The sequence below is a fragment of the Zonotrichia leucophrys genome, chromosome 2 (genome assembly GCF_028769735.1).
Source record: "Zonotrichia leucophrys gambelii isolate GWCS_2022_RI chromosome 2, RI_Zleu_2.0, whole genome shotgun sequence".
Taxonomy (NCBI): Eukaryota; Metazoa; Chordata; class Aves; order Passeriformes; family Passerellidae; genus Zonotrichia; species Zonotrichia leucophrys.
Window position 1 is genome coordinate 74,893,800 of NC_088171.1, and position 16,144 is coordinate 74,909,943.

Consider the following 16,144-nt stretch of genomic DNA (forward strand, 5'->3'; position numbering starts at 1 on the left):
CAGCCTTCACACCCCCTGTCCATGTCTCTGTGGCTCCCCCCATCTCTGCCCACAGCCCAGTCTGGGATCATCAGCAAACTCATTAATGTTGCATTCAATTCCTCCATCCAGATCACTGATAAACAGATTGAACAGGACTGGCCCTGGAACTGCACCCTGAGAAACATCGCTGCTGACTGGTCACCAGACAGATGTAACTTCATTCACCACAGCCCTCTGAGCTCTGCCCTTCAGCCAGTTCTTCACCCCATGCACCATGAAGCCTCACACACATCCGTTCGCTCCTTCAGAATGCTGGGATGAGTTCCATCAGTCCACATGGACTCGTGAACTTTCGGTTGATACAGACAATCCCTTACAATTTCAGTGTTTGAAAGTGGAGAGTCACCGTTCCCACAAATCATAGTCCTCCAGCTCAGGACCGGACAGCCCAAGCTCTGCTACCATTGCTAAAGACTACAACAGGAAAAGCATTGAATGCCTTCATTTTTTTCTTCATCCCTATTAGTCAGTTGGCCATCTCCTACAAATATTTGTCCAATGTTTATATTCCACCTCCTCTTGGTATTAACATACTTTAAAGCATCTGCTGCTGAATCAGCAGCCATGGTGAAATCACTCTCCATGGAAAGATGCATTCCTCCTCCCAAGGTTATCTCAGACACTACAGGGAGATACTCTACCCATCCCTTACTGAGTGAGAGGTAGGGCTAGTGTCAGTCAAGCTCCACCTAAACATAAATAGTATAAAAGTGAATTAGGAATGGGGAAGAGTTGGGGAAGGTGCCATCCTAACTTCTGGGATCAGTCAACAGCCTAACCCTAACTTCTTCCTTGTAAGAAGATCTATTGGGTAAGAACCATGCTCTGTGAGTGTTGAATGATGATCTCACACCAGTTTTTATTGGGTATTAGAGCTTTAATGTGCAGTGCTTTGAATTAGAATACTACTTTAAACAGGTTTTTGCAGTCAGATGCTATCATCAGCAGTCTTTGAACCCTAATCTGTCACAATCCTATTAATTAAGAGCATTATTCTGTACACTGTTAATGCAAGTCCTTCAAAAATACTGGCAATCTCTGGCAGTGGGTAAAGGTGTGGAGACCCAGGAGGGAGTCTCTCTGTTTGGAGTGTGACTCTGCACAAGTTGGTCCAGCCACCCTCTGATGTGATGAATTGCTCAGGGAATGGTCCCCACAGTGGGACATGGGCAGATTAGCTGGGCAGAAGGGTCTCAGATTTTCTGAGGCTCTGACAAACTAATCAAACACTAAGGGTTTGAATAAATCTACCTTTTTCATGTGACAGAGCAATCAAAGTAAACTCAACCAACTCAACCAACAAACTCAACTCTTTAGGCTCATAGGCAAGTCTTCCCTGACTTGAAATGAAGGATTATATTCCTCCTTTCCTCAGTACTTCTAGCATTCTGCCAAAATCTCTAGTCTATCAACATACCAGTTCACACTGTTAAGTCATCAGGACTGTCTGGAGTCATCAGGACTCAAGAGTCCTGACTGAAACCTAGTAGCCTCTGCTCATAATTTTTTTACACATACTGTTCCAAAATTAAAGAGATTATTAATAACAACTCATACTGTCATAGAATGTGTGCAATCAATGAATATATGATAATCCAAAATATGTGAAGCTCTCATGCAGTAAATCTATTAAGCTCTCTGAGAAAATATACTCTTCCACATTTCATAAAAAACCCCTTCTCATAGATCTTTTTACATTCAGGATGCAGATAACCTGTAAACCAACGTAATTCAGATTTAGTACTCTCAATAAAGGTGATTAGACAGCCATAACTGTTTCAAGAAGCTCCCATTCTTTCTTGCTTTTCCCCTATTTTCTGCTACAAATAAGCATTTCTATTAATAAACACTTCCATTAAAATGAAACGTTACTATAACAAAGATAGCAAAGTTTAGATATGTTTCTAAATAATTTTTATGAAGATTAACAATGTCAGTATCAAGCCAGAGCACTGAATTTTTTCTGGTAAATATTTGCACAAGGGTCAGCATCTACCACCACAAGTATTAAATTCTTCACAATTGCATTATATATATTGCATTTTAATAGAAAATTCACAACATAAAAGGAAGAGCTAGAATTCTAACCTTGAACACATACATAAAATACATTCATTGAACTCATTTGAACTCCAAATTGATTTTTACTAAACATCACTCAAGGCTAAGTGAATTTTAGTTAAAGAGTTAGTGTGGCATCATCTGTCCCTCTAACAAGGATGTCAAAAATAGCCTCTGGTCTGCTTCCAACTGAGCTCTTATCTTTTGCAGAAACCCATCTGCTGTCACATCAATGAAGATGATTTTTTTTTCCCCAAGTATTTTTCAAATGCATTGATATTTTTCTTAGGTACTGTAATAGGTATGCGTAAGGTAACTGTAGACAACAAAAAGAATATTTTTTTTTAAGGTCCACATTGTTAATTTAGGGAAGATTTGTAAACCGAAGCTATTTAAAGTATTTCTTTCCTTTGACATCTGAATTCCTTAATAGAGTGACTAGCTTCTCTAGTGAAGATTATAAGGGAGGAAAAGGATGCTCCTGGAGATACTGGATCATATTTAGACCAGCCGTAAGAAAACATAACTTCATTGGGTATTATGTGCAGTTTCATCACAGCTGAAATGATCTATATCTGTGAAATTTACAGTTTCTAAACACAACAAGAAAATAATGTCACTGTCACAACCAGGGGCAAAGGGCACAAAATGAAACACGAGAATCCATCTGAACACAGAGGAAGAGTTTTAATGGTGAAGGTTATAAACATACACAGGTTATAGCAAGATGTTTAAAGGAACTCAAAAGCCATCTGGACGTAATCCTGGACAGCAATCTCTAGATGGCCTTCCCTGAAAAGAAGTGGGGTTTGAACAAGATGATCTTGATGACTTTCCAGCCTCAACCTATTCTGTGAATAAAGCAATGACCTAAGATGTCCACATAAAGTAAGGTAGAGTAAAAACTGGATGAAGATGATGGCATACTTGTCAGTTACTTGGTTGTGCTCAAAGATCAGCAATGTGTGGATTAAGCTCACTTTTTTCCCTAAGCTTCATGAGTATCTTTTTAAATGAAATTGGTTCCTTGGCTATTCAGAATTATCATCTATAAAATATGAAGATTTTTGTCTCTCTTACTGGCATGTTGATTAATTAATGCACCTGAAGGTATTTTACAGAAGTAGCTAGAAAACCACTACATTTATTAATAATAAAATGAATACAAAGTAATTGTAGTAAAACTGGAAAAGAAGTTAAAATAAGGGAGATCGAGTGGGAACAGGGATTGTTTTGAAGATTTGGTTGTACAGCTGAAGACTTTTTCTGCACTGCATATTTGAAGTATAAATATTCCTTATTTGCCATTGTACATACATAATATATCAAAACAGGTCTGGTAAGAGAAGTTAAGCTTTACTTCAGGATGAAGTACATCTAGTCTCAGTGTTGAAAAAATAATGAGTCATGTAGTAGTACTCCTAGGGAGGTAGCAATAGCCATTTCACCTTCAAGAAAGACCTGACCACCTGTTGCATCTCTCTTTGGATAATACAATGTCTAATTAAACAAACAATTATTCTGTCAATAAGCAGATCTCTAAATGGGATGGCTGATCCATCCTTAGTATCCTTCTTTATACAATTAAGACAAATTCAAAGATAGCACCTTGAGTATATTTGTAACCATACTTCAAATATGCAATGACACCACATGCTTACTTTTAACTCTTTGTTGATTTTCTGACTTAACTTTTAGGTTTTTTAACAATTCAAGTTTAGGTCCAAGCAGTAGATATTTATTAGGGAAATTAAAGGGATAAAAACTCCCTCCTCTCATTATTAAATATATTTTTTTCATATTCAAGGGGAGAAACATCTACACAACTTCAACAGGATTATTCTTCAAGTTTTCTCAACATTAGAAGTTCAGATAAAAGACACATTTCAGATCAACATTTGTATCTAATCCATGGCAACTGTCTGTTTGTCATAGAAAATGTAGCGCATTTCAATTTATCTTAGCCTGATTCTCACCGAGGGAAACTTAAACTGGCATCTGACTATAAGGGACCACACAGTCAGAAAAACAGACCAGAGATTAAAAACAAAACAAAAGAAAAAAAAGCCTTTCTGAAGGAAAAACAGCATTATAGAAAAAAAAATGTTTCTCAGATTAAGACAAGAGGTACTTGGGGTGGGATACTTCATTTGGGTGAGGAACAGGTGCACAGGAGTGCCTGAATGCTTGGAAGCAAAGGGAATCTGCGATCCAGCAGGTGCGAAGTACTTAAGCTATTGCTACCAAGAAAAGGAATGGTACTGGCAAGCCACTAAACCATACTGTTTGTAAAATGTGGGTGATCACTTCATCATTTTTTGCTATCAAAATAGTAAAAGTTAATCTAAGAACAATCCATCTGCATTTACCTGTGGAACATATATCCTATTCCATCCTACCCCCAATCATCATCAATTGATTGTTGGAGAGATCCAGCTAAAAGGGTTAAAGGGAGGTGAATTCTCCTTCATAAATAGTTATAAAATTTTTATAATTTCACTGCATATTTTTAAAAAGTGCACCTTGATGTTATGAATTATAAAAAAAAAAAACCACTATAAAATCCTGTTCTATGCTTCAAATGAAACAACTCAGGAAATATTCCTATCAAAAAAGCATAAGAAATAAGCTGAGTAGAAGCTTGTCTCTCAATATATTGAATACAATAGGGATTAAAACAAAATAAACTTAATTTTATACTTAATTAAATACAGCAGGACCAGACTGCCAGGGACAGAGATGCAGTATCTGAATAATTTGACTTTTTTTTCCTATTGATCTGCAAGTTTTCTAGATACTGCAGCCTATTCTATCCAGTTAAACCTCACACTCTGAGGAAACACTTGTCTTCACTTCCAGTGCCCAGTCAACTGTTTTACAATGGAAAAAGACAATTTGGAATAATGGATAACTCCAGCTGCATGAGTATTAATGAGCCATTTGCTTTATGTTCATACACCTATATTTCCTTTTATGACATCAGAAAGGAATGGGTTTTATATCATTGAAATTGCAACCATATACAGGAACATAGTAAAACTCCTGAACTAGGGATAAGGGAATCATAATGATGAATTTGAATACTTCCATGCATACAAACTCAAAGCTTCCAAACTACAGATACACAAAATCCCTACAGAATATTCCTATAATATTTTTAATAACTCAAGAGATTGAATGGTAAAAGGTTTTACCTCCCCAGATAGTGGGTACTATGTAACACAGTGGAAAAAAAGCAGAAATGCATAAACCACATAAACAAACTTACAAGTGATGAAGTTTATATCGGTAGATAGAATACATAATCTATTGAGGGCAGCTCCAGTAGCTGCTGCTTTCAGTAACCAACCATCTTTATTGCTACAGGAAGACAGCACAAAACTTCTGTAGTAACAATGAAAAAAGTCTCATAAAACATGGACCTAAAGACTTACATCTAGTAAGATTATGAAGAGATATTTTGTGAAGAAGATGAATGGTGCTTTTTCAGTAATATATTGTGGAGAATATCTGTACTGTGATAGGTATGAATAGTAAATAAAAATCATAAAAGCAATGAAAGTAGAGAATTTTTTGTCATACTTAGGTTGGATTTTATTTTCTCAGTGCAACAAAGCTTTCCAAACATTGCTTTAGGAACCAGAATTGTGCTTTTATATCTCTTTTGCTCAACGGGAGCATTTGATTTTAATAATATATTTTGCACTTCTTTAATATAAATTCTATTAAGGATAATTCAACTGTGTTGGCCATACTACCCTTTTTCTCAGGTAATCATCGAACTTCCATAATGCAAAACTGTAAAGACCTGCCATCATACAATTGTGTTGCAAAAGGTGGGGTAATGTTAATGTGATTGATATTTTTTTTAAAATTCTTTGAGGATTAAAAATAATATTTTAAAATATTTCGCATTTACTGATGTGTTTGTGTACATTTTTCAAAAAAGTAGCAATCTTTTGTCATCTTTCAGTTTTTTAGAAAGCACTTAAACAAGTAATTATGAAAGCAGCATTTTCTGACATTGACATTAGAAGCTATTTAGTACTCACAAATGGAACATCTGTAACAGTTGGAATAATTAAGGGACTACAAGAGAAAATGAATCATTAACACCACATACTGCTTCTTCTGACTTGTTTTCAGTTAAAGGCATTTTGCACTTAAAAAAATTTAAAAATCAATTATGTATTTTCACCATTAAGTGAAAGTATCTATTAAGATACTTCAAATATTAACAGTCACAATCACTATATTTCCCTAAATTTTGCAATAAGATCTCTCATGAATTAGAATAACCTCAGCTTCCTTAAAATGGGCTGGGCAGTGTTTCTTCCCCTGTGTGTTTAGCTTCTGTCTTAATAATGTGTCCTTTTATCAACTCTTTAAATAACCATTCAGATATACAGTTGTTGATTCTGAAGTTACCTTAATATTTTTCTCAACCAGATAATAGATTCCAGTGACTTGTTGTTGACCAGTTGCTGTTGTTGTTCCAGGTTAAGATTTTGTTATTTTGTTTTCTTTTCTCTTTTTCCTTTTGATATCAGGTTATCTTATCTTTAGGAATTCTTAAGTTTCTCAATTTTTTTTTTCTATCCCCCTCACTACACTCTTCTTTATTTATAAAGCTGCTTGCAATATCTACCTCTTTAGAAACTTGCTGTTCATTGGATAATGACAAGCTATGAAACTTAATGAAGGAATAATAGTATTCTTAATAATTCTATTTATTGCCCCTATGGTTGGGTTGTCACAGGAAATACATTCATCTCTCTAGAAAAACTTATGAAAACCAAAACTGGACTCCTCATTGTGGCCTAGTGACTTCTGAATCCAATTCAACTGGTTGTTGAAGCCAACAGCAGAATATTGCAAAGTTTTAATTACGAACGGGGAACTTCAGTATTTTTTCCTATATTTCCAAAGGTATGAATTTCTGTCCCTGTAGAATTGTAGCTTCAGGAGTCATCTACAATTAAGGTACAACTCTATCACTGTGGTTTAATTCCTTCTTTCATACTTTATCTCTCCTGAGTTGCATTTTTTATGGAATGCTTAGTACAGATAGCCTACTTATTAGGTTATCAAAATTATTAATAGGAAATAACATACCACTACATTAAGCAGCAGTCCATAGCAGTAATTAGTAAGTCAGTGTAAATAAATGCAGTAAAGACTGTATCCTACCATGAGAAATCTCTTGGACATTGACTACTAATGTCAGAACAGTTACAAGATTCGCATGTAGGGTATTCAATTTTTTAAGACATCTAGGCTTTTTTGTTTTTAAACAATTGTCTTGCCAATCTTTACAGTCTGTATTCTCAAATTGTCTCTTTCAATATAGCCTGTATAGGTGCTCAGAAGTCAAGATTTTAAGAATTTCTCCTCTTATGTAGATGTCAGCTATTTAATATACTCAGATATCACATTACTGATATCTCCGTTGCTAGAATATATTTTTTCATAGTATTGCATACTCTTTGCCATTTACAAAAAAGATACCAAATTAAGGACTGCTTTCTTCTTTCTTGGTGTCTCCCATTAAAAATCAGACTCAAAATGGAACCACCTTCTTACCTTTAAATAAGCGTATAGTCTTATCATCAAAAATGTTTTGAAAGGGAGATTAATTTGCAAATTGTAACATGCTGCTTGTACTATATTATCTGATTCCCAAAGTCTTCTTTCATCACTAGATTGCAGTATTATTGAGTAACAAAATTAAGGCACTTCTGGGAAAAAAATTTAAAAAAGAAAAAAAAAATTGAGCCTTCTAGGTTGGAATGACTATTGAAATCTCAGAAAGGAGGACAGTAAATGATCTGCAGTTATTAGCTGCCTCATCCTAAGAATGATATATCCTCATCTTACTTTTCTTGGAGATTCTTTTATTCTCAAAGTCTTAAACACAGTAACACCAGTGGAGTCATCTGTCAAGTTGAAGTTCCTGATAAGTATGAAGACAATAGTGAGACTTCTGCCAGACTCCTGTAGAGTTAATGATCTGCCTGTTCATCCTAGTTAGGTGGTCCATAACAGGCAGGACACCCATCCTGCTGACCTTTCCCTTGATCTTTACTCACAACCACTCAACCTTATAGTCATCACCTTTGATTCCAATATGATCAAAACACTCCTAACAGACAGGACCACCCCATCACCTCTCCTGCTGCACCTATCTCTTCCAAAAAGCTTACGATTATCCATTGAAGAACTTCAGTTGTGAGAGCCATCCATAACAGCGCTAGCAACTTCTCTGCCAGTTTCCTGAGGAACCATGGCTTCTAGCTCCTCCTGTTTATTACCCATGCTGTATGCATTGGTGTAGATGCATATCAGCTGGGCTGCCAGTTTCAGCTCCAACATTGGCATGACCCTCAGCTCTTCTCGAGTGGGCCTCTCTGTATTACTTCTCCCTTTCAAACCTAATTTAAAGCCCTCTCAATCGGTCCTGCCCTCTGGTGCAGGCAAGTGGACCACATCCATTATCAGCTCTTATTGGTGCTGATCCACCTTCAAACAAGCACATTTCCACCTATAGCACCATCATCTAAACTGTATATTAATCAGTCCAGTTACCTTTGCTTTCAATACTCACCCCTGAAGGAATTGAGGAGAACACAATCTATGCATGGATTCCTTTGACCGGGTCTCCCAGTGCCCTAAAGTTTGATGAGCTTCAGTTCATTTTATGGATGATTTGTTTTTCAATGAACTTCATTTACCTTGTAAGCAGTTGTAGTTAGCTCAATGCACTCTCTTAACTGGTATTTTATATTGAAATTTGCTTATATGAAAGTGCCACAGTGACAAATTGAGTGAAAATTTCCTAGGAATAGGGAACAGTTTCTGGAGAACAGGAGACTGCACAGAAAGGTGAATATGAATGTCTGGAGGACTGTAGTCAGCTCCTGACTGAGAAAAGAGGAAGCCTGAGATGAAGTAACAGACCTTTTGATGGCTGCTGATGCTTTAAACTCCTACTATTTAAAAACATTCTTTCTTAATTGGGAGGGAACCAAAAATTAAGAAAGTCTCTATTGAGGTATAGTATTGTTAGACTAAGAGTCAAATCACAGTTAAACATCTTTAGTCACACAAATGGTACCCGAAAGCTCAGTAATGAAGACATTCTGGCTGAGCTTTGTCTTTACAAACAAATCCTTTTGCATAACATAGTTTTTGTGATTGTTGGTAGTTGCGTCTCCAGCTTTGAACACAGGCTGCACAGTCATCAATAAATTAGACTTTAAAGCCCCTTTTCATGTAGTCTTCAGATGTAACTTTCTAAGTGTCCTTGTCAAAGGAGAGGGATTTTTTCTGCAAGGACAAAAAATATGTAAATTAAAGCGTCTTGGATGATCCCGTGGATGTCACTGGGGCTGCATAATTTTTATGCATTTTTCATTCTATTTCAAGCTGAGTGTTATAACATTTCTTTGTAAAAATGCTTAGTTTAATTTTGAATACATTATTTTCTATTTGGTCAGCACTGTCTACCTTTCTGGGATTTAGCACAAAGGCACCTGAAAAAATAATGGAGCCTTTTCTTGAATCCCTGAAACTGTAACACTGCTGAGCAAAGTGGGACAGTAATTCAATTAGTGTTCTTTTATCTAATACAAGTCAAGTAAAGGACAAGGAGGTTTGAAAAACCAAAACAGTAAATATGAGTATTACTAATTGGAAAAAGTTATTGTTGATAACATAAAGATATTCATTGAATCTTGTGCATAATGAAAGCCACAATTCAAAAATCTGTTTTAACATTCTTCCAACTACCCACCATGAGATTTAGTATGAAACTGTAGGGAATGAAGTACCAATTTTAAATAAAAAACTCCAAATATCATAAATTCAGAAGCTGCAAGACTCCAAAGGCAAATTTTGAAAAGGCAGTGCTATCCTAGTATCCTATTAAAAAACAAAAAATAAAAATCTAGCAAACTGCCAAACAGCATCATTTTCATCTCTGTAGAGGTTCAATGAAAACACTTTGTTTGTTGCAAACACAATTTCCGGTCAAAATCATTTTTGAAATGGAAAATGGTCACCCCTTTTTACTTACAGCTTGAGCATGCTTTCTCTGCTGAAGGCACAGAAGTATAGACATTGCAATGCTAAACACTGAAAGGCTGATGTAAAGGAGTTTCCACATTCCAAAGGAAATAGAGGGTGGTATCTGGAAGACTAGCAATCCAAAATCATAGAATCATATAATCATAGAGTATCCTGAGTTGAAAAAGACCCAAGGACACAAGGATCATCAAAGTTCAGCCTGGCCTGGCACAGGAAAACTCAAAGAACCACACCATGTGCCTGAGAAACACTGCTTCTAGAGCTCTGTAAGGCTGGTGCTTTGACCACTTCCCAGGAGAGCCCATTCCAGTGCCCAAACACCCTTTGGGTGAAGAACATTTTCATAATATCCAAGTTACACATTTCCTGACTCAGCTTCATGCCATTACCTTTGGTCTTGTCTCTGGCCACCAGAGAGAAGAGATCAGTGCCTGTGCCTCCACTTCCCCTCAAGAGGAAATTGCAGACTGCAGTGAGGTCTCCCCTCAGTCTCCTCTTCCCCAGGCTGAACAGACCAAGTGACCTCAGCCACTCTGCATACGGGTTCTCCTCAAGACCCTTTGCATTCTTTTGTGCACTCCTTTGGAATCTCTCTAATAATGTAATGTTTTTCTTTTATTGTGATACCCAAAAGTGCCCCAGCACTGGAGATGAGGCTGCCCCAGTGCAGAGCAGAGCAGGACAATCCCCTCCCTTGCCCTGCTGGTGATTCTGTGCCTGATGTGCCCCAGGACAGGGCTGGCCCTCCTGGCTGCCAGGGCACTGCTGGCTCGTGTTCAACTTGTCACTGACCAGGACCCCCAGGTTCCTTTCTGCAGGGTTGCTTGCCAGCATCTTGTTTCCCAGTTTGTATGTAAATCCAAGGCTGGATGTAAATACAAAATGTACAGGAAGTACAAACATAAAGAATTTAATCGTTCAACTCTCCAGACCACGACTATTTTCCTGTCTTTAAATTGTATTACTTTAGAAATACTGCTAATATATCTAAGGTTTGTGAGATACCATTGTCCTAAGCTTCACCGGGGAACAACCCATGTTGCCCTGTCTGAAAGTTAACTTCCTGCTTTATAATTAAATGTGATTTCAGCATTCATACTTAAAAGTAAAAAGACATTAAGTTAGAGGAACAACTTCTATTGCATATCTTGGAATGCTTTTAAAACTCCTTCTTTTTATTAATGGACTTCAAGTTTCAATATTTCATTTAGAATTGTCAGTGTTTGCATTAAAAAAAAAGTAATTACATGTATTATGGATAAATAATAACATGGAAGATGAAAGATGGCTATATTTTTACCTGAAATGTATTTTATTTTAAAAATTTACAGTACATTGTACATTATGTTACTGGCATGATATTTTATCTTTAGTTCTCAGGTCTATTTGTGCCTTAACAATAAGTGTAAATTATTGTCTAACACGTTTCCTACACCAAAAATATTGAGATATTTAATATTAGCATTAATGTGGGGAAAATATGCTCCATTTCTTATTATTTAGTGTTATAAAGTTTAGTTTCATGGAATTGCTAAAAATATTTCCTCAACTGTATGGCAAACAGCAGCAAGATGGTATGGATGATAGCAGTGACTGCAAATTTTAACCATGGAAAATTGCTTATATTTTAATTGTTAATATTTGCAATATTAATTAGGTTGGAGTAGATCAATCAAAATTTTATTTCCATTTTTCTCATCTTACTTTTTAAATAGGACAATTGAATATAAAATGAACAATAATTTCCTGCCACAGAAAGCATACAGTCAATTGGTAATAAAAATACACAAACCTTGAGACTGGGGAGCACTCACACTACCCAAGTACCATCTGATAGATCACCCAGACATCCTAAGAAACAGCAATGAATTTAGAGATTTTCTCGTCCAATATTCTACATGGGCTATAGAAGATCACAGATCATAGTGTCCATCATAATTCTAATAAAGTAATTGACCTGATTTTATTTTTTTTTTATTTTTCTTACTGGTGAATACTATAGAACTGATTATTTTAATGATATCTTAAATCTATTAATGGATTTCATTTCCTTTTTCCGTTTGGACTTTCTGCTTTTGGATTCTGTATTCTTTCATACATTTTTATGTTCTGAATAGCTTTGAGCCTCAATTTCAAAACATCTACCTAGAACTGAGTACCTAGAATTATATTAAATGTTCTACGTGGGATTTCATTAGGCTTTCTTTCACTGATATTGCCTGTTTCAACTCAAAATACTGATGCTGATGCTTTGCCTTTTTAACAGATTAATCAAATTTTTATTGCAGTTTTGCAGTGATCAATTCATCTGTCTAGGCTCTTTTCCAAGCATATAGTCAATTTTCTTCCTTTTTTTGTTTAGTCCCAAAACACACAATTATGATTTTTTTTTTCTCATTTTTACACTGCTTCCCTTTTCTATTCCTCTTTGTAACCTCCCTCCAGAATTTTTTCTACTTTTAGTAGCACTCTTTATTCACACTGTTGTGAATCATAGAGTAAGTAAGGAGATGGTATAAAGTACTACTAAAAGTACTCTTTATTGCAGTACTCTTTGCTCTGGTAAAGAGTACTACTCCTCTGTTAAAATAAGTTATTCACAGAATCATGGAATGCTCTGAGTTGGAAGGGAGCTGCAAGAATTGCCGAAGTCCAACTCCTGGCCCTGCACAGTGCCATTCCCAAGAGTCACTCCATGTGCCTGAGAGTTCACTTGAACTCTGCTAGGCTTGGTGCTGTGACCACTTCTCTGAGGACCCTGTCCAAGTGCCTAATCATCCTCTGGGTGAAGAACCTTTTTCTAATATCTAACCTAAACCTGCCCTGACACAACTCCAGGAGATTCCCTCAGGTCATGTCACCGGTCCCCAAGAGAAGAGATGAGTGTCTGCCTCTCCTCTCCCCTCATACAGACTGCAATGAGGTCTCCTCTCAGTCTCCTCTTCTCTGGGTTGAACAGGCCAAGCGACCTCAGCTGCTCTTCATAGGGATCCTTTCTGTGGACTGGTGTTTGACTTGCTCTGTTTACAAATATTCTCAAGAGATCTGCAGTTTCATGTGCCACTTTCTTTATGCTCAGAAGTAATATAATCATCACCATTTGTGTGCATTAGGACATAGGCACATCCTCAGAGTGAATGAAAGTCCTTGAGCACTTCCCCACCACATTCTTATCTTTCAGATGCTTGTCTTGTTAGCCACAATATAAAGAGCAGTTTATTGCACTTAGCACAATTTAGGGAGCAGTAGAATAACTGTGGGGCAGATTTGCACAGGGGATGAAGCTGCATCTGAAGATGGAGCTCCCTAAGTATTTCATTCACTTCAAAACTGGAAATTTCCATGTTCAGACTTCCATTTCCATTCTAAACTTGGCCTCTGCTCATGCAGAAGGTTCAGAGTCCTTCACAGACTTACGTATAACATTTACTTTGCTTTTAACACAAAAGTCTGTTCTTCTTATTTCAATTTTTATCATCAAAACTCCTCTTTCCCTTACCTTATCTGGTTGCTTTTTGACACTATTATTTTTGTCATCAGTGAATTCTTAAAAATTGTCAATATGTTTTGCAAATTTTAATTTATTGTAACTTTGGCAATTCCTATTTCATTTTGACTTTGAAAATTAAAGTGTTTGTTTTCTTTATTCTTTAGGGCCCATATTCAGCTTATGTGGCATCAGATTAACACAGAAATATCATCTAACTACTCAGTTTTTCCTCTGTAAAAGATTCCAACCTGAATGAATATTTCTGTATTTATGAACTCCACAAAATGGCAGATGACTGTAAAAAATTCACACATTATCAGAACTGTAAACATTTAGTTGAGAAGTTTCCTATATATTAACAATGTCCCTGCCTGGGAAATTTAGCTTTGGGAAGACATGCAACATTATCTATGGATATCTTTCCTTTCTCCCCATTTCCCTGAGGCTATATTGCTGAGAAGGACATCATATGTTATGAAATATCCTTTTGGTCAATGTGAGCATCTGTGTCAGCTATGTCTGCTCACAACTTCTTGCCTTTCCTCAGTCTTTTTGCCTTGGAAGCAGAGTGGGGAGAAGGCTTTGATGCTGTGCTACTCAATAACAGCCAAAATACGGTGTGTTATCAGTGCTGTTTTAAACACACATGCGAAACACAGCACCATATGGGCTGCTATGAAGGAAGTGAACTCCATCCAAGACAAACCTGGTACAAAAGTGGAGAATATCAGTTTTTATTAAGATATAAACTCCTTTCAGGCAAGAAAAGTTCAGATGATATATTACCAGTGCATCCTATCAAATAATAAGAAAATAGCTATAAATAACCAGATGCATATCTTTAATTCACTGCAATATCCCTTAGACTTGTTTATAAATTATACAGAAATTGTCAATAGTAGACTAGAATTTCAAAACCATGTAAAAACAGCTAATTCCAATGGTGTAATGACTTCAGGAATTTTCAGTTTCCTTTAGAAAACACAGCATATGCAATTCTGTAATGAGGAATACAGTGCAATAGAATGTACTGCGCAGAGTCTGCCCCACTTAGTGATTCTTTCTGAAATCTCTTTTCAGTGGCACCTGTACAACAGTACTACTCCTGATGGTTTGCCACTGTGAAGCTGTGAAGTGGCAAATCAGAGATTCCATGTACCACCACACCGACTGGACAAAAAATTTGGAACTACAAATTCAGCTGGATTATCTGAAACATCACATGTTTACCTCGTGATGTTGAAACTCAGTACATTTACAGAATTATAGAATGTTGGGTTACACCATTGAAGAACTACTTCACCTTCAAAAATTTTTCCATTCCCATGGCCTTTTCTGATGTGGTCATTTTTATTCATCTGGCTGTTTCTGTTGGATTGCGGTATTTAATTTTTCAAAATCTGTGTTTACCAATTTTTTCTATGCCAAAGAAAGATTCTGTATGAGAACCATGACTGAAGAGTAGAAATAAACCTCAACAAAACCTCAAGATTTATTGTTAAGAAAGGAAAATCAGTCTCTTTAAAACAAAATTCAGAAAGTTCTATGACATCAATACAATTGCACATGTACTCAAAAACTGTGCTGTTATGAGAAAAATTTAAGAAACACCTTATTAATGAAAAGCTAGACCATTATAAAAATGAAGCTCTCTCTCCCCCTTTTCTCTCCTTAAGCATGCAAGTGGACTTATGAGAGCAACCACAAAAGATCAACCAGAAGTTTTACCACTCTCTATAGCTTTTTGATGAGCATCAAAGTATGAAAGCCTTTACCAGAGGGCTGCAAGATTTAGCTGAAAACATATGAGACTAATAATAATTATATCCAATATGCAAAAAAGTTCCAAGACACACAAACAAAACAGATTTTTTTTCCTCAAAGTTATTCTTTTTCCCCCTCAAGGATTCTATTTTTTGCTGTTCACTAAAGAGACAAAACAATATGACAATATGATGAAAGATGGGTAAATATTTATTCGTTTGTTGTGAAAATGCCCATTACAAGCCTGACTCACACAGTTATCTGAAAGAAATAGCGTTACAAAGAAATACCTAAATTTTAGGATATCTAAAATCAGAAGAGGAAGAAGATAGTCTGAAATAAAATTCCCTACATATGGTATTGCAGAGCCTTGATCCTTGATCTTCACAGGGTTGTTAAGTGTCTTAACTTTTGTACCCTCCAGATTTTGGAATTATTTATTAGAATACTCAGCATTTCAGCTAATGCAACCTTCCATGATGTCAACTGCCTTTTTCACAGCAAAGCTGCACTTAACTGTTTCTGCAAATTGGTTGCATAACACCTTCTGTTTGATCTCATAGTCATACATTTAATTTAATTCCTCCAATAAATTTAAATATATTTCTTATCATTCTGAGGAATATTATTTTATATTTCTCACTAATTTGTGACCAGTTAATATTTACTGGCTCTTGTGACAACATTGTCTTCTTTTCTGCT